This window comes from Canis aureus, chromosome 9 (genome assembly GCF_053574225.1).
Source record: "Canis aureus isolate CA01 chromosome 9, VMU_Caureus_v.1.0, whole genome shotgun sequence".
NCBI classification, from domain to species: Eukaryota; Metazoa; Chordata; class Mammalia; order Carnivora; family Canidae; genus Canis; species Canis aureus.
In genome coordinates, this window is record NC_135619.1 from 50895903 (window position 1) to 50915463 (window position 19561).

Genomic DNA, 19561 nt, shown 5'->3' on the forward strand with positions numbered 1-19561 from the left:
CTCATCCTCTCCTCTGAGCACATCTCTCCTGCCAGATCATATCTGAGGCTACTCCTTGCCCAAGTCTGGTCCAATTTTCTGGCTGTGCTGCTAGGTCATACTTGCTCACATAGGGTCTGGCAGATGTAACGGGCTCCTGTCCAGCAACCCAGGACAGGCTGAGCCCTATGCTGTGAGCTGAGGGTACAAGTCATTTGGCCTCAACTCTTGTCCTCACAAAGGCTTCCGTTTGTTGGCAGCAATATGATAGAAGCTTCTCTACAGGATGCACAACAAAGTGCAGTGGGTTCACAAGGAGGCATATGCCGGCTTTGGCATCTCCTAGCTCCTCCTGACCCCTCCAACTCGTAGCTCCCAGGGTCAGCTTTTCTCAGAAATGTTGACTCCTTGGAGGGGTCTCTGGGAAATGCCTCAATTGCTCCTCAGATGACCTCGGTTGCTGGTTGTAAACACTTGTCCCAGTGTAGTGGCTGTCATGGGAGGATGAAGGACAGGTAACCTGACAAGGCAGTTATTAGGGTGGGGCTGGAAGGTGGAGAGGCAAAACTCCGGAGTGTGTGCAAGTGCAAGGAGAGCCCGCTCCTGCCCCAGGGGCTGTCTGCCCATCTTACTGGCCTGACTTCTAACGGGCATTTTAGTGTGATTTCTCCTCCACAACCTTGGCTCATGACACCCCAGGACACCCTTAGAGTATCACTAGCAGGTTCCTAAATGTTCCCATTACTGGTTTATCTCATGGAAGAGAAGGAGGAAGCTTTCAGGGAGATGAGAAGAGCAGCAGAAAGTAGGTTTAATGGTATAAAAAAATTTCCATGGAAAATGACTTTGAAAATAGCATGAAATCCGCTTAACTCTAGCGGCTCCTCCCTGCCAGGCAGAGCTGAAGGGGGGTGCAGGGGGACCTAGATCTGTGGGGAGACCGGAGGAGGCTGGACAGGCATCTGCTCAAGTTATTACCTGCCTGAGGAACGGGATGGTGGAGGGCAGGAGGGCTGCAGGGGATTCTCCCCCATGCCTCACCTATTCCATGCTGCAGCCCCCACCGTGCAGGCTGGTGGGAGGCCAGAGTCTGGGAGGAGGAAAGTACAGGCTGGTGGGAGGTATTCAGAGAGCATCTGAGTAGCTTTGCCTTCCCCTTGCCCTAGCGCAGCCCTGCTTAGAACAGTGTAGTCCTGTGGCTTGTGCATGTTGCTGGTTAAGCTCAGCTCCTGGGTTCTCTGGCTTTGGGTAGAATTATCTGTTGTCACCTAAATGTGGCTGAACATTATAATCATCTGGGTCTATCTATCTAATTTTTTTTTTAAGATTTTATTTATTTATTCATGAGAGAGCGAGAGGCAGAGACACAGAGGGAGAAGCAGGCTCTATGCAGGGAGCCTGATGTGGGACTCAATCCCAGGACCCCAGGATCACGCCCTGGGCCAAAGGCAGGCACTAAACCGCTGAGCCACCCAGGGAACCCCTCTATCTAATCTTTTAAGTAACCTCTATCTGCAATGTGAAGCTCAAACTCCTAGCCCAGAGATCAAAAGTCTCATGCTCTACCAACTGAGCCAGCCAGGTGCCCCATCTAGGTGCTTGTAAAATGGTGTTGGTCCAAATCCAAATGCAGACCAATTAAATCAGAGAGACTGCATGATCTCATTGACCTGCCCTATGATTATACCTTCTATTTTTTTTTTTAATTTTTATTTATTTATGATAGTCACAGAGAGAGAGAGGCAGAGACACAGGCAGAGGGAGAAGCAGGCTCCATGCACCGGGAGCCCGATGTGGGATTCGATCCCGGGTCTCCAGGATCACGCCCTGGGCCAAAGGCAGGCGCCAAACCGCTGCGCCACCCAGGGATCCCTGATTATACCTTCTAAATATCTCTAAAATCTATCCACTTCTCACTTCCATCATCACCTGTTGGACTGCAGTATATGCTGAAATGGTCTTCCCCACATTCATACTGCATCCAGAAGGGCATTTTTGTATATTGATTTTATTTTTTTAAAGTTTTTTTTTTTTTCCTTATTCATAAGAGATGCAGAGAGAGGCAGAGACAGGCAGAGAGAGGGAGAAGCAGGCTCCCTGCATGGAGCCTGATTCCAGACTCTATCCTAGGACTCCAGGACCATGACCCTAGCTAAAGGCAGATGCTCAACCACTGAGCCACCCAGGTTCCCCTGGGGAGGGTATAGTTGAAATGCACCTCTGAATGAGTCACTTGGGATGCCTGAGTGGCTCAGTGGTTGAGTATCTGCCTTTGGCATGGGGCATGATCCTGGAGTTCTGGGTTTGAGTCCCACATCGGGCTCCCTGCATGGAGCTTGCTTCTCCCTCTGCTTGTGTGTCTCTCATGAATAAATAAAATCTTAAAAATGAGTCACTTGCTTAAAACCCTTCAATGCCATCCCTTCTCTTAGGAAAAGGATCAAAATAGTAACTTTTTACAATGGAGAAACCTGACAGACACCAGTGAAATCAAGAGATCGAGCTTAACAATACTGGTAAGAAGGCATATAACTTCTGTGCAATTCTTGCCAGAAATTTACAACTTCAATCCTGAGGAAACGTCTGACAAGCTAAAATCAAGAGGCATTCTACATATGCTTTGTATAATAAATGAGCAGTACTTCCCAAAAGTCTGAAGGTCATGAAGAATAAAACTGAGGAACTGTTACACGTTGGAGGAGACTAAGGAGAAACAGCAAATAAATGCAATGTGGCCCTTGGATTGGATCCTGGAACAGAAAAAGGCTAGTAGGGGATAGGGCAGCCCCGGTGGCTCAGCGGTTTAGTGCCTGCCTTCGGCCCAGTGTGTGATCCTGAAGACCCGGGATCGAGTCCCACGTCGGGCTCCCTGCATGGAGTCTGCTTCTCCCTCTGCCTGTGTCTTTGCCTCTCTCTCTCTCTGTGTGTGCCTGTCATGAATAAATAAATAAAACCTTAAAAAAAATAAATAAAAAGGATAGTAGGTGATAGAACCTTGAGTTAGTCTCCCCACTTAGCAAGGAGTCTGCTCCTTCTCCCTCTGCCCTTCGCCCTCCACTTGTGTTCTCTCTCAAATAAAATCTTTAAAAAATAAGACAACCTAAAACAGTGGGAGAATTATTTTCAAATCATATATCTGATAAGAGTTTAAATATGTGGGGCACCTGGGTGGCTTAGTCGGTTAAGGGACCAACTCTTTATTTTGGCTCAGGTCATGATCTCAGGGTTGTGAGATCCAGCCCTATGTCAGGCTCCCTGCCCAGTGTGGAGTCTGTTTGAGATTCTCTCCTCCTCTGCCCTTCCCCTATCCCATGCACATGCATGCTCTTCTCAAATAAATTATAAATTTTTTAAAAAAGATTTTATTTATTCATGAGAGACAGAGAGAGAGAGAGAGAGGCAGAGACACAGGCAGAGGGAGAAGCAGGCTCCATGCAGGGAGCCCGACGTGGGACTCCCCGGGTCTCCAGGATCACACCCTGGGCTGAAGATGGCGCTAAACTGCTGAGCCACCCGGGCTGCCCTCAAATAAATAAATCTTTAAAAAAATTAATATTCAGTCTCTATAAAAAAACTCTTACAAATCAAAAGCAAAGAGACAACTTAATGTTTAATTTTTTAAAAAGATTTATTCCGGAGATAGCATGTACACACATGTACATATGAGTGTGGGGTTGGGGGGCAGAGGGAAGGAAGAGAGAATCTCAGGCAGACTCCACACCAAGGTTAGAGTCCCATGTGGGGCTCAACCCCACGACCCCGAGATCACAATCCAAGTGGAAGCCAGATTCGGACACTCAACTAACTGCACCACCCAAGAACCCCAAGACAAGGTAATTTTTAAAAATGAGCATTTGAATAGGCATTTTTCCAAAGAGTTAAAGATGGCCAATATGCATATGAAGACCTCTTCACCCTCATTGGTCATTAAGGAAATACAGGTCTGAATCACAATGAAAAATTGCTTCACATTCACTAGGATGGTTATATTAAAAAGGAAACGAATAGAAAATATCATGTTTTTGAGGGTGTAAAGAAATCAGAACCCTTGTACGTTGCTCTTGGGAATGTAAAGTGGTGCAATCACTGTGGAAAACAATTTGGTGCTTCATCAAAAGGTTAGAATTTCCACATCTTATTAGTTCAGGCTGCTATAACAATTTGCTATAGACTAGGGGACTTAGATAACAAACATTTATTTCTCACAGTTCTAGAGGCTAGGAAAGTCTCATGGTTGGGTTCTGGTGAGAGCACTTTTTCCGGCTTGTAGACAGCTCCCTTCATGTTGTTTGTTCATATGGCAGAGAAAGGGGAGTGCTGTCTTGTGTTCCCCTTCTTGTGTTCACTAATCCCATCATGAGGGCTCCACTCCCAGGACCTACTATTTTACAAATGTCCCACATCCAAATGTCATCACAATGGGGGTAAGGGCTTCAAAATGATTTTTGAGAGGTGCCATTCAGTCCATAGCACTGTATGACACATAAAACTCATTCCTAGGTATATATATCCAAAAAATTTGAAAACATACTCAAACAGATACTTGTATTCGAGCATTTATAGCGGTATTATTCACAATAGCCAAAAGGTGGAAAAGTCCCAAATGTGTACCAATAACATGAACAGATAAACAAAATGTATATTCCATAAGATGGAATATTATGTGTCCATAAAAAGGAATGAAGTTCTGATACTTGCTACAAAATGGATGAACCTTTATAACATGGCCCAATAGCCAACCACAGGCCCTGAAAACCCTTCTCGGTCCTCAGGGCCCCCTAGGATCTCTTCCTTAATTCAGTCATACTTGAATTCATTCCTTTATCAAGTTACCTGCTATGGATCAGATTAGATCCTGGCCCGTAGGTTGCACAAAACTTGCGTGGGCAAGAAGATGGGAACAGATCAAATACACAAACTGTAATGACATGCAACACTTACCCTGGATGTCAGTAGGAATTGGAAGATGTGATTAAATGTGCCTGGGGGGGTAAGGGAAGAGGCAGCTTCTGAATGATGAGGAGGAGGATGCAGAACTCCTGAGAGGAAGAGGGTATCCCAGGGTCAAGAACAAAGGGCTGAGGCACATTGCTCTGGGAAAGGGGGGTGATGTGGGCAGAGGTTGAGGCTGGAGCAGGTGGTGGAGCCAGATTGTGCATGGCAGGTGAGGAATCGGAGCCACATTGTGGAGGTCACAGTGGACTGTTACAGCAGGTTTTGTGACCTGGGGTGGCCTTCAGGGGCTCTGGACCTGACTTGAAGCTGTGTACAATAATATCGTGTGTTGTTACTGCAATGCATCGTGTGTGCATTTTTCTGGGGAAGGCCCTTAGCCATCATCACATTCTCAAAGGGGTCTGTCTCCGAAGAGGTTAAGAAGTTGATTGTTAGCCAAGCTGGTTATCATTGCTCTTCCCCAATACCCTTGGTCCCAGCCAGGCTGGGCTCCTCTCCACTCTGAGGCATGGTGCTGGTGGCAGGCCCAAGTTTACTGTCTGAACCACCTGTTCTCCACTGGTCTCCTGTCACACCCCACCCAATCCTGGAGCCATCCCCAGCAGCCTTTAGTCCCTAAGCCACCTCTGAGTCACTGCTGTTTGGCTCCCATATTTGTCTGTCTCCTCTGCACAGGAGAGCCACACCTACTAGCTTCCCCATCTGAACCTGCTACGGTCTTGTTCCACCTCTGTCCTTTCCTGACAGCTCTCAAATGCCACCTATGAGTGATGAGCGGTGTCCCAGCTGCCAAATCTGAAGTCATCTCGGGATACTGCCTCTTCCACTTCCTCCTCCTCATCTTCTGAAAAGCTCCCCTCTTTTGACCTCCCCGACACTGCACCTGCATGTTTGGAATCTCTTCCTGCTTCTTAGATCACTGCTTTTCTGTTTTGTTTTTGTTTTTGTTTTCTGACTTTTCTGTGTTTTTCTTTACCTGTCAGATTGTGAGTTTAAAAAGATAGGTAACTGGGGCAGCCCAGGTGGCTCAGCGGTTTAGTGCTGCCTTCAGCCCAGGATGTGATCCTGGAGACCTGGGATCGAGTCCCACATCGGGCTCCCTGCATGGAGACTGTTCCTCCCTCTGCCTGTGTCTCTGCCTCTCTCTCTCTCTCTGTGTCTCTCATGAATAAATAAACAAAATCTTAAAAAAAAAAAAAGGTAACTCATGCACATGAGAAAGAGTCAAACAGAGCAAAAGAACGTATAGTGAAAGTTACTTCTTCCTTCCATGATTTTAAATTCTGCAAAATCTCTTCTCAGGGGCAACTATTATTACCATCCTTTGAAGTCCCATATGATAGCCGATAGCTATACTGACTATTGAGCACGTAAAATGTGGCTAATTTGAATTGAAATTTATATATATATATATATATATATATATATATATATATGTATATATATATATAAAAGATTTATTTATTTTACAGAGAGAGAATGAGCATGGGGGGAGGGGCAGAGAGAATCTTTTGAGAGTCTTTTTTAATTTATTTTAAATTTTTTTTAAAGATTTTATTTATTTATTCATGAGAGAGAGAGAGAGGCAGAGACACAGGAAGAGAGAGGAGGCTCCCTGTGAAGAGCCTAATGTTGGACTCGATCCCAGGACTCCAGGATCACCCTGAGCCGAAGGCAGATGCTTTAACCGCTGAGCCATCCAAGTGTTCCTGGAGAGTCTTAAGCAGACTTTTAGCTGAGTGTGGAGTTGGAAGCAGGGCTCCAGCTCATGACCCTGAGATCACAACCTAAGATCATAATGTGAGCCTGACCCAAAGTCAAGAATCAGTTGCTTAACTGACTGCACCATCCAGGTACCCCCGAAATACGTTTTAAGTGTAAATATATGCAAGATTTCGGGCACCTGGGTGGCTCAGTGGTTGAGCATCTGCCTTTGGCTCGGGTTGTGATCCTGGGGTCCTGGGATCAAGTCTCGCATCAGGCTCCTCAAAGGGAGCCTGCTTCTCCTTCTGCCTATGTCTCTGTCTCTCTCTGTGTGTCTCTCATGAAAAAATAAATAAAATCTTTAAAAAAAAGATACGTGCAAGATTTCAAAGACTTAGTATTAAAAATATAAAATATCTCAATGATTTTATTTTTTAAAAAAAGATTTTATTTATTCATGAGAGACACGGAGAGAGAGAGACAGAGAGAGACATAGGCAGAGGGAGAAGCAGGCTCCTTGCAGGGAGCCTGATATGGGACTCGATTCTGGGACTCTGGGATCACAACCTGAGCCGAAGGCAGGCACCCAACCACTGAGCCACCCAGGCGTCCATCTCATTAATGATTTAAAAATACACAATTATAACTCAATAAAGCTGAAAAATAATTTTAAAATATTGATTAAATGTTAAAATGATATTGTTTTAGATATATTGGGTTGAATAAAATATATTAAAATTCATTTCACTTGTTTCTTTTCTTTTAACGGGGATGCCGAGAAAATTTAAATTACATATATTGCTTATGTTTGTGGGTAACATAATTTATCAGCCTTCACTGTTCCAGAGCTAGACTCTGCATTTATAAGCATATATGTATTTCTTTAACAACACAATACACAAATAGCATAATAAGTAGACTTCTGTAGATTTCTTTTTGTACTCAAACATCTTTCCTGGAGATTACATATTGGTTTATCTCAGCCTGCCTCATTTTTGTAATGTCTGCATAGGATTCCATTAGATGACTGCACCAGCATTTATGTAGTCAGCTCTCTACTGATGGGCATCGAGGCTGTTTCTAATCTTTGCTACCACAGCACAGTGAGTCAATGAGAATCTTTGAACCTACATCTTTGGGCACATGAGCAAGGATATCTGTAGTGTGAATTCCTAAAAGCTGATTTCCTAGAAGTGGGTATTCTTGAACTACTGTAGATGGCGTATCTCTGTGTCCTGAGGGCCCAGGCCAGTCCATTGAGGATTGTTTGTTTTTTTAAAAGACTTTATTTATTTATTCATGAGAGACACAGAGAGAGGCAGAGACACGGCAGAGGGAGAAGCAGGTTCTCCAAAGGGAGCCTGATGTGGGACTCGATCCCAGGACCCCGGGATCATGACCTGAGCCGAAGGCAGACGTTCAACCACTGAGCCACCCAGGTGCCTCAAGGATTATTTGTTGAACAGAAATCTCAGATGTAGAGAAATTCTGAGCTGGAAGAGGCCTCAGAGTTCACTATTTATTTATTTTATGAACATTTCTGAGCTCCCTTGGGACTATGGTAGGTTCACAGATGAGCAGATGGAGTCTCTGCCATGAGGAGCTCACAGTAGAATAAGAAGACATGCATGCAAACAAATGATTAAAGTCAGGTGCTATTTATTTATTTATTTGGTCAGGTGCTTTAATGAGGCTACGTGTAAGATGCAGAGGGAGCATTTTATAGAGGATAAAACTGAAACCACACCAGAGTGACTTTCCTGGGGTCACTGGAGTGGACCATTTTCCCCCTGCAGAATAGAAGCTTTTTGAGAATCAGGATCGAAGGTGTTTTCCATCTGTTGTGAGCTTGAGCTCTCTTTCCTCTGAGTCAATATATTATTAGTTATTATGAATGCAATCAGTGCAGAGATTTGCATTTTCATACCCAGTCTCATGTAAATTTTCCAACAATCCTTGTGGTAGATTGTTGTCTCCTGACATTAGTGTCCCCTCCACCCCTCCACTCAGAGCCCATGTCTGTTCCACTCATCTAGCCCCTCACTGGCAGTAGTGCTTGGTGAGGTGTGACCAAGAGGCCAGTTGAGTGCCCCAGGCAGCACCCTGGTGGTTAAGGGTTCATCCTGCTGATCCAGATGCCAACTCCAGGACTATGATTGCCTACATGACCTTGAGCAGTACATTGTGTCTAAGTTTCCTCACCTGAATGAGTTGTAATCATAGTCCCTACCTCAGCAAGTTTGAGGGTGAGGGGTGAAAAGATAAAGCATGTACAATGCTTTGACTGGGTCCTGGCCTGCTGTAAGTGTCCAGAGATGGAGGTCGTGTCTGTGGGGCCAGCTACAAAATTGTGCAATCAGGCCCTGGAAACTGCGAGCGTCTTTTTTGTTATATTGTCCCTGTTTTACTTTATTTAGTTATTAAGATTTTATTTATGTATTTGAGATACAGTAGGAGAGTAGGGGGAGGAGCAGAGGAAGAGGGAGATGCAGAGAATCTAGAGCTGACTCTATACTGAGCCTGGAGCCTGACTTGGGATTTGACCTCATGACCCCGAGATCATGACCTGAGCTGAAACTAAGAGTTGGACGCTTAGCCAACTGAACCACCCAGGTGTCCTGCCCTGTTTTATAGGCTTTATCTATCAAAGATATTTTAGTCAGAGGGTATGGTCTTACCACAGGTGTGGAAAAGCTTTTCAAAGTAGCTCATGGTATCAGTGAATGAGAGGATAAACAGATTATGGTGTATCCATACAAAGGAATAGTATTCAGCCATAAAAAAATAAGTACTGAAATAGGCTACAATGTGGATGATTCTTGGAAACATTATGTTAAGTGAAATAAGCCGGCAGATACAAAAGGTCACATACAGTACTATTCCATATGTGAAATATTCCTAATAGGGAGATCCATAGAGACAGAACTCAGATTGGTGGGTGCCAGAGGCTGGAGGGAGAGGGCAAGGGGAGCAGCTACTTAATGGGTATGGGATTTCATTTTGGGGTGATGACAATGTTTTGAAACTAGAGAGAGGTGGTGGTTGCACAACAGTGTAAATGCACTAAATGCCACCAAACTGTTCACTTTAAAATGGTTAATTTCATGTTATGAGAATTTTACTTCAATTAAAAAAATAGCTCATTGGCCCTCCTTCCCATCTTCCTCTGATGACTCTGAGGGATTACAATTAAGACTTTATTAGAAAGTCTTAACCACGAATCCTTTCACATTAAAAAGGGAGATGAAGGGGAGAGGCTCTTCTGGGGACACAGAATAGAGCCCAGCTAGAATAGAGCCAGAACCCAGATCCCATTCATAGAACAGATCTTTACTGAGAGCTAGTCCCTGTCCTAAGCACTGAGGATTCAGCCAGCCATGAGTAAGACCCAGGAGTCCTTTTTGCAGTTTGAGCGCCAATGGAGGAAAAGCTGACAAAAGCAGGTAATAAAATATCAGGCAGGGAGAGAGCTATGAAAAAAAAGGCAGGTAAATGGCTAGGGGTGAGGTGGCTAGGGAGGGCCTCTAAGAGGAGGTGACTTTTCAGTGAGCAATGCAGAGTAGATATCAGAAGGGTGTTTCTGGTGGAAGGACCCGGGCCAGTAGGTCACACTAGGCAGGAGCCCACTTGGTGTGTTAAAGGACTGTCTCTAGGCGTGTCATTTCCGAAGAAAAGAGACTCATTTTACTCTGGAGAACATAGTAGACTGTTCTGTGCTTAATAGATGCTGAGTCAATATTTAACTGATGGAAGGATGTGGGGAGGCTGAGCAGAGTCTGGGGAGGAAGTTGGAGCTACACAGGCTTCCTGGCTGGTGGGGACGTCAGTGCAGCTCCCAGCTCGCCAGCCTGGCTGCTGGCCCCTGACCCCTGAGTGGGGAGCTCTTGGCAGGCAGCTCCCTGAGGCTTCCTGGGCAGACTGCTAGGGTGGGAGGGGGGGCGTGCTTTCGGCAGCACTGAGTCCAGCAGCTCCACCAGGATGCTTGTCTTTAATTGGCTTCTCTGAGTGTGGCATCCTCCATATGCCACCCCAGGGGGAAGTACAGCTGGAGAAAGCTGCTCATTGCTCCTCCACCTGCAGGCTTGGGGGGGCAGGGAAAGAGGGGGTCTGGAGCTGGTGGGGGTGCTGGGCAGAGAGCTGGTGAGCTCTGAGATGTTTCTCTGCTCAAATAATGAGATGCAGCTCCTGCCCAGATTTGGGTAAAGAAGAAACCAGAGAATTGTTGCAGCCAGGAATGCAGGCTGATCTCTGCTCCTGTGCATTTGTTTTACTTTCCTACTCATCCTTGCTGAGTTGAAGGGATTTAAGGTGCAGAGGGTTAAAGACTGAGGACTTGACAATTAATTTTAAGACTTCCCAACTTCCCAGCTGGTAGGGTGATTTGCCTTCTCTCTCTGAGCCTCACTTTTCCTGTCTATAAAATATGGGCTAATATGAAAAAGAATAAGTCCAGTAATTGGCATGGTGGCACTCAGCAATCCAAGTCTAAAACCTGAGGTTGCCTTTCATTTCTTGTCCATGGTTGAGAAGGTCCCTACTTCATCCCACCTAAGCAGGCAGCTCTCCATGGGGACATCTGCTCCAGCACCATCTCTCTTCCAACTTCTTTTGGTGACACACAGGTCCTCTGCATGGGCAGGGTGGCAGTTGGCCTGTCCCTGGGCATGGGGCAGCATTTTGGGGAATAGGATGGAAACAGGGATCTGTCCTCATGCTCCTGTGTCTCTGGCTGCCACCATCAATCCTATCCATGACCACTTACCCCACGCCTCAGGTCCCAATGTTTTTTTTTTTGTTTGTTTGTTTTGTTTTTTCCCAGTGGTTTTGTTTCCTAAGATTCCTGCTCCCTTTCTAGGGATCTGTTCTGGATCCCACCAAAGTGGGCCGTAGGCTCCTATGGCTCAGTCCTCCTTGCTTCTCACTGGCCGTTCAGAAGGGGCCAGAGGCTGTTCTTGTTCTTCACCATCTACCAGGTGGCTTTACAGGTTCTGGGTAGATTTACTGGGTTTCTTGAGTTACAGGAAGTAAATATTCCTTAAAATACATGTGGGTTGCACGCCAATGTTTCTAGCAGCAATGTCCACAATAGCCAAACTGTGGAAGGAGCCTTGGTGTCTGTCGAAAGATGAATGGATAAAGAAGATGTGGTTTATGTATACAATGGAATATTACTCAGCTATTAGAAATGACAAATACCCACCGTTTGCCTCAACGTGGATGGAACTGGAGGGTATTATGCTGAGTGAAGTAAGTCAATCGGAGAAGGACAAACATTATATGGTCTCATTCATTCGGGGAATATAAAAAATAGTGAAAGGGAATAAAGGGAAAAGGAGAGAAAATGAGTGGGAAGTATCAGTGAGGGTGACCGAACACGAGAGACTCCTAATTCTGGGAAGTGAACAAGGGGTGGTGGAAAGGGAGGTGGGCGGGGGGTTGGGGTGACTGGGTGACGGCCACTGAGGGGGGCACTTGACGGGATGAGCACTAGGTGTTATGCTATATGTTGGCAAATTGAACTCCAATAAAAAAATAATTAATATAAAAAATACATGTGGGTAAAACAGGTGGTTCTCTTTCCATGACCCTAATCCCTGACCAGTGTCATTTAGGGAAGGGAGGAGGAAAGAAGCAATGGGAGAAGAGAAGGAGGGCAGAGATATATACCTGTGACTCTGGTGGCATCAGACTTGGGCAGGTTAGGATAACGTCCAAGGCATGTGGACGGTGGAGCCAGACAGCCTGAATTTAGATTCTAGCTTTCCATCTACAAGCTTGTGACCAAGGACAGTTTCTTAATTTTTTTGGACCTCAGTTTCTTTTTTTTTTTTTTTTAAGATTTTATTTATTTATTAATGAGAGACACACACAGAGAGAGAGAGGCAGAGACACAGGCAGAGGGAGAAACAGGTTCCTGATGTGGGAGTCGATCCCGGGTCTCCAGGATCATGCCCTGGGCTGAAGGCAGGTGCCAAACTGCTGAGCCACCCAGGCATCCCAGGACCTCAGTTTCTTTTTTTATTTTTTTAATTTTTTTTATTTATGATAGTCGCACAGAGAGAAAGAGAGGCAGAGACACAGGCAGAGGGAGAAGCAGGCTCCATGCACCGGGAGCCCGATGTGGGATTCGATCCCGGGTCTCCAGGATCGCGCCCTGGGCCGAAGGCAGGTGCTAAACTGCTGTGCCACCCAGGGATCCCCCCTCAGTTTCTTTTATTTATTTTTATTTTTATTTATTTATTTTTTTAAGAGAGAGAGAGGGCAGCCCGGGTGGCTCAGTGGTTTAGCACCGCCTTCAGCCCAGGGCACGATCCTGGAGACCCGGGATCGAATCCCACGTCTGGCTCCCGGTGCATGGAGCCTGCTTCTCCCTCTGCCTGTATCTGCCTCTCTTTCTCCCTCTGTGTCTCATGAAGAAATAGATAAAATCTTTAGAAAAAAAATAAAAATAAAGAGAGAGAGAGTATGTGAGCTGGGGATGGGGGCCGGGGGGAGGAGCAGAGGGAGAGGGAGAGAGAATCTTAAGCAGGTTCCATTTATGAAGAGTTTGATGGGGAGCTCCATCTCATGATCTTGAGATCATGACCTGAACCGAAATCAACAGTCAGAGGCTTAACTGACTGAGCCATCCAGGTGCCCCAATATCTTTTTATTATTATGTTTCAATTTATGTAGTTGCCTTTATATATCTTTGACCATGAATGTGTTTTAGTTTGCTTAAATTGTCGTCTATCTGGTCACTAGAATTACAATGCGGGGAGACAAACATTAATACTCAGAGGAATAGGGGCAGCCCTGGTGGCTCAGTGGTTTAGCACTGCCTACAGCTCAGGGTGTGATCCTGGTGACTCGGGATCGAGTCCCACGTCAGGCTCCCTGCATGGAGCCTGTTTCTCCCTCTGCCTGTGTCTCTGCCTCTCTCTCTCTCCTGGGTATTCTCATGAATAAATAAATAAAATCTTTTTTTAAAAAAAATACTCAGAGGAATAAATGGAAAATTGCAGTTGGGATCTAGGCTTTGAAAAGGGGAACACAGGACTCTGAGAATGCACAATGATGAGAATGGATCCAGCCAGGCTGGTGATGGAGGGTTTCCTGGAGTAAGTGACTTTAGGACAAAGATATGAAAGGTGACTAGGGACTAATTAGTCCAAGAAGGGGAGGAAAAGTATTTAAGGCAGAAGGAATAACATATGCAAAGAACTTGCAGGTGTGAAGATGGGGTGCAGAGAGTTTGGGGGAGTGTGTCAGGAGATGGAGCTGGAGGCAGGCAGGGCTTGTCAGCAGGTTAAGGAGTTTGGTTATCTAACAGATCCTTTGAAGGCTTTATTTAAACAAATATTTTATTTATTTATTTGACAGAGAAAGAGAGAACAAGCGGGGGAACAGTAGAGGGAGAAGAAGCAGCTTAGCAAGGAACCTGATGTGGGGTTTGATCCCAGGACCCTGGGATCATGACTTGAGGCACTCAGGCACTGCCCCCCCTTTTTAAAAAAATATTTTACTTATTTATTTATTCACGAAAGACACAGAGAAAAAGAGGCAGAAACATAGGCAGAGGGAGAAGCAGGCTCCATGCAGGAAGCCCGATGCAGGGCTCGATCCCAGGACTCCGGGATCACACCCTGAGTTAAAGGCAGATGCTCAACCGCTGAGCCACCCAGGCATCCCATCGCTCCTCCCTTTGAAGGCTTTCATCAGGCAGGTTGACTTGACCAGATTTGCCTTTAGAAAAGTTCACTTTGGGCAACCCGGGTGGCTCAGTGGTTTAGCGCCGCCTCCAGCCCTGCAGCCCTTGGCAAACAAATTCTACTTCCTGTTTTTGTGAATTTGACTACTCTAGGTACCTATAAAGGTGGCATCCTGCAGTGTTTGTCTTTTTGTAACTGACTTATTTCACTTAGCGTGATGTCCTCAAGTTTTATTCACGTTGTAGCGTATGTCAAAACATCCAGGAGGCTTTTGCAGAAGCTTCAGTGAGAGCTGATGGGACTTGGATTGGGGCTTGGCAACAGAGAGAGGCAAAGTAGACAAATCAGAGAGATTGTGGGGAGGTAGAGTTGCAGAATTTGGTGAAAGATGGGGATGTGGTGACGCCAGGTGAAGCCGTGCTTCTGCCTCCAGCCGTGGCCTTCGAAGGTGGCAGTGGACAGGTCAGTGACACTCTGACTTGTGTGCTCCTTTGGAGGATGGGGGTGGAAATGACCCAGGGCCTGATTTGGGAGCAAAAGAAATGGAGAAGAAACCTCTTCTTCTTCTTCTTCTTTTTTTTTTTAAAGATTTTATTTATTTATTCATGAGAGACACGCAGAGAGAGGCAGAGAAACAGGCAGACGGAGAAGCAGGCTCCCTGCAGGGAGCCCAATGTGGGACTCAATCCCCAGACCCTGGGATCATGACCTGAGCCAAAGGCAGATGCTCAACCACTGAGCCACCCAGGTGTCCCAGGAAACCTCTTCTTTGTTCTCCGCTCAGAGCCTTGAGGAGACCAGAAGGGATGAAAGCAAGCAGCCACTCTGGCTTCTTTTTCCCCTTGGTCATATCTTCCCTACAGAGTACAGACCTCACCACTGTCTTCAGGACATTCCAGATGAAAGATGGAAAGTGTGTACAAGTCCTATGCTCTGGCACTATCCACCAGACTGGCCACTCTGGGGATCTACTCTGCTGTCTCTGGTCTGTTTTATCCTCTACCTTCCCACCTAGAGATCCCCTACCCATCCCGCTCTTATCTCCTCCAGAAGTGGTCGGTTTTCCCCCTGAGAGAGAAATTGCAGCAGAAAGAATCCTGACCTGGACCCTCTGGCTGTGTGGCATCTACGGAAAGCAGGTCCCGCAGCACAGTGAGAATTACCTTTGGAGGAGCAAACAGGTGACTGATGTGCTGGTTTGAATAGGTGCCCTGGTGGTTCAGGAAAGGGGCAGTTGGTTCTATTTGGTTTGGGGGTAGATGTGTGTGTGTGTGTGGGGGTGGGGGGTTGGTGTCAGAAAGGGCTACAGAGGAGATGGGATTTTCTAGAACTGCGTCTTGGAAGAAAAGGTCAGGGAGTCAAGGCAGATAAGGGGATTACAGGCAGAGGGAACACATGAAACAGGCCCGGATCTTCAGCTTGCTACCAGCTGGGGTCTGCTGAGAGGTCCACAAGGTTGAGGTATACCAGGACTTTGGTTTTAAACTGTCTGGTTGTATAGGGGTGGGGGTAGGGGGGCAGTGAGGGACTTCTGGCAGGGAAGCCATTTAGGGTGGTGGTCAACTGGAGATAACTGAAAACATTTCCCACAGAGCACTTACTAGAGATCCAGGGTAGCTATAGGAGCCATTCTAGTGCTCATTCGTGTAGCAAGCACAGACACCCTATGAGGTGCTCACCATCCGGATCCCAGTCTTCCCGATGGGAGAATGAACACCCACAGTTGCACAGAGGCAAGGATTTGAACTGGGCAGTCTGGCTCCGGATCAACCACTGTCATTGGCTGTGTGTCCCAGGCAGCTGGGACAGGGCTGGAGGGGATGAAGGGGGGGAGGTGTCCAGGAGTCAGCTTCAGGCGTTGGGAAGAAGCGGTGGAAGCAAAGGGGGGGTGGGGGTGGGGTTGGGGATAGGGGGAGGCTGGGGATTGATGAAGATGTGGGAGAGTAGGGGATGGGCAGGTAACACCCTGGTATGGTTCATTGAGCTGTGGAACCAGGAGGAAAGAGGGCCTTGCCAGCCTCAGTCTCTCCATCTGTAAAATGGGGACAGAAACAAGCCTGCCCCTGCTGCTTCACTCTGGACCCTGCCCACCGTTGTACACGTTTGCCACCCCCTCTGCTCCCTTCCTGGCTGCATCTCAGGTGCCCTGTGCTCTGGCAATTTCTTTCTTTGTTATTTCCTCATGGAGCTAGAAGTGGCTTTGAAGCCTGCCTGGCTCTTTAGAGGGAGAGAGGTAAAGGCAGTTTAAGGGATGTAGGCTGGAAATGCAGATGGGCGGCAGGAGCGCGGGTTTTTTTTGTTCAGAACATCTGAGTGTCTCTGTGGGGCACTCCCACCCCTGAGAGTCTTGTCTCCCCTTGTTGCAGAAAGGATGTGAGAGCACCAGGGGAGGGGGTGTCTGCTGCGTGCTTGGGGCGGGCAGGCAAGGCGAGACTGTCATCTTCCCGCCCCACCCCTGCCATTCCACCAAAATAGAAGGACCCAAGTGTCAGTCCCAGGGAGGGAAGCCTTTGAAGCAGGAAACAGCCTGGGAGGGAAGGCTGAGGGAAGCAAGTGTGTTAATATTCACGGGGCAGCAGCGGTCATCCCTCGGTTTTCTGTGTTTTCATGGCAGGCAGACAATCACTAGCCTTGCTTAGCAATTGCATGGCCTGGGAGGCAAGGCCCGGGCTCGGCTTCCAAACTGCTGGGTGTTGGGCAACTCACCTCCCTCTCTGGGCTCGGTTGTCTCATTTGTAACATGAGGGACTGTGACTTTCAGGATTAGCATCCTTGACAACTTGGCCATGGACCTCGTTCCTTGGCACACCCCCTCCCATCATCTGGGTGGCCTAGGAGATGTGTTGAGACTCCAGCAGGGACAGATGGATGCGCATCACTGAGGGGTGGTGGGTTTGCCTAAAGCCCCCTTTCTGGGAGGTGGGCAGGGCCACATTCAGTCAGGGCAGCCCAGGCATGGCCCAATGCATTTAGGGTAGGGGGCTGCTGCATCAGCTGTTAACTCTTCTAGCTGGGGGTTTCAGGGGAGGACTTAGGGGGTCAGGAAAGGAAAACATTTGGGGGCTTGGGCCTATTTATCAACTGGCACAGAAATGTGTCAACATTTTGACAACCCTTGTGGATGTATGGGAGACCTGCTGTCTGTCTGCCCCGTGTGTGGAGGGAGGGACAGGAGAGACTGCTCAGGCCCTAGGACCAGTTTTCTTGCTATTTCCACCATCAGAAAAATCCCTTTCCCTCAGAGTGGGTGGCTGGTCACTGTTTCCACTTGGCCCGGCCTCCCCAGGCCTGTGGCCACAACGAGGTAGGCTTCCTCCCTGCTGCTCCCATCCACACAGTCCCGTAGCTCCAAGGCCTGGCCAGGGCACTGCACACCAGCTGGGCGGCCTCGGTGCTGGGTCCTCCGTGGCTGCCTCCCTCTGGCCCCCCTCCCCGTGGGCGCCTGTTTGGCACCTCAGCCTCACTCCTATCCCCCCCACCACCCGAACAAGGACCTTTCCCCTGGATCTGCCTGCGTCTAGCAGAGGAGAAAGCTGAGGGGGAGTTGCAGGGTGGGGACAGCAGGAGCAGGGCCAGTACAAGGGCAGCTGGTGGCTGGGGGACCCCGGGTTCTTGGAGCAGGGTCCCCTTTCCGCCTGCTGCCCTGACTTCCCTGTGCAGTGATCTCGCTTTCTATTTTAAACAGTTTGGGTTGGTTGCTTCCCTGCCTTCCTGCTGGGTGTTTATAGTGAGGAAAATAATTGGTAATATTTGCACAGATGTGCTGGCACTGCAGCTCATCACGGGCACCTTTACCCAGGGGACCCTCCCTGCCCCCAGCCTCTCCCTGCCAGCCTGAGGAGCCAGCCTGAAGCGGGGTAACAGCAAGCTCCCCCTCCTCCCAGGAGCCTCGGGGAGGTGAGGCTCAGGCAGATCTGGGAAGCAGGAGGCCCGACGTGCCCCCCAGGCGCCCCGAGGCAGGCCTCCGCACAGGCACGGCAGCACGGGGTGGGGGGGTGGGGGGAGTAGGGGGGTGGGGGTGGGTGGGAGGGGTGGGGGGTTGGCCCTGCCCCTGCCCCTGCCCCTGCTGCCCCTGCAGCAGGGACTGATCTAGAGAAGCCCGGGGCCACAGGCTGGGCCCCTCCTGGGGAACCGTGTGGGAGGGAAACCCCTGGGGCTCTGTTTCTGATTTCATCTTCTGCAGAGCCGGGCTTTGCTTCTGGGGTAAAGGAGGGGGTAAAAAAGCCGGAGAGCAGGATGAGGATGAACATAGGACATCATGTGGTTCTTCTCCCCTGTGTCTCAAGGCCTGGAAGCAGCATTCTGGAGGGCTGGGAAGGAGGTAGGTGTCATCCAGGCTGGGAGGCGGCCTGCCCGCCCCAGTGGGGCCCGGACAGCAGCGTGGGCCTCCCTTCGCCCATTCTGGGGCCCAACCAGGCTGGTGACAGTGAGACTGCACAGCAGGCAGGGCCGCGTGACCCCCTCGGGCACCATGTCTCTGTCACCCCTCACACGTGCGGGTGCACCTGTGAGTGAGTGTGGGCCTGAAGTGTTTGTGCGCGTGGGGGCTGTACCTTCATGTGTGCACGCGCATGGCTGCATGCCTGGGCCCGCGGGTATGTGTACACACATGTAGGTGCATGTGTGTGCACGGGTATGCTACACACATGTTCCTGTGCATGTGCATGCATGTGCCTCGGTTTGGGTTCCCCCAGAAGCCGACAAAGATTCAACTGCAGGTAGATGACCCCAGATAGCACGGTAGGTAAATGACGTAGAAGGAGAGGGAAAGCAGCCAGGGAGGGCCATGGTCTCCAGTATACTGCTGCCAGGGCCACCTGAAAGTCAATCCCGCTGGGGAGTCATGGGAGCCAGAGGGCAGAAAGCCTACCAACTCCCATCGGTCACTGGTTGAAGCCTCCTGACACGGCTGTTGGCTCTCTGGCACTCTGGCTTGGCCTTGGCCTAGTGTCGCAGAGTTCCCAGGGAGCAGCCTTTGGTGTGTGGAGGTAGATGCTGAGAGGATCTAGGTGGCACCAGAGGGTCTGGTGCTGTGTGGTGGGTGTGGCAGGAGTGGTGACAGGCCACTTGGGGGCCCTGCAGGAATGATGTTTTCTTTTTGCCTCAGGGCAAGCCTGCTCGCTTGGGCCACTCTCCTTTTCTGGGTGGCCCATATCCAGTGACTATTTGCTGAGGGGTTACAAAAGTCTGGGCTTTGTCCCAACTTGCATCAACCCTTGAGGGTATCCTGC